Source organism: Brassica oleracea, chromosome C3 (assembly GCF_000695525.1).
Source record: "Brassica oleracea var. oleracea cultivar TO1000 chromosome C3, BOL, whole genome shotgun sequence".
Classification (NCBI taxonomy): Eukaryota; Viridiplantae; Streptophyta; class Magnoliopsida; order Brassicales; family Brassicaceae; genus Brassica; species Brassica oleracea.
The window spans coordinates 50702382-50702852 of NC_027750.1; positions in this window are offsets into that span (position 1 = coordinate 50702382).

Consider the following 471-nt stretch of genomic DNA (forward strand, 5'->3'; position numbering starts at 1 on the left):
ACATCCGAGCATCGGACCACCAATCGTCGTCAACCTTATAGAAGGTCAAGATGACGAAGAAGAAGAAGTTACGATACGACAGCAATCAGGGCAATCTGATTACGGCTGCGATACCCCATGGCTGCAAAAAATTCGAGACTACATTATCGACGGACACCTGCCCACCGAGAAATGGGCAGCCCGTAAAGTCCGAAGACAGGCCGCGCGCTACGTAACATTAGAAGGCGAAATTTACAAATGGAGATTCTCCGGACCACTCATGACGTGCCTGGAAGGGGAAAAAGCGAGAAAAGTGATGGAAGACGTACATTATGTTCCTGCGGCAATCATTCCGGCGGAAGATCACTGGCATGGTCCGACCATCCGAAAACCAGCTGAAGTTCTCTCCTCCATCACATCGCCCTATCCTTTTATGCGCTGGGCCATGGACATCGTCGGTCCCCTTCATAATTCAAAGCAAAAGCATTTCCT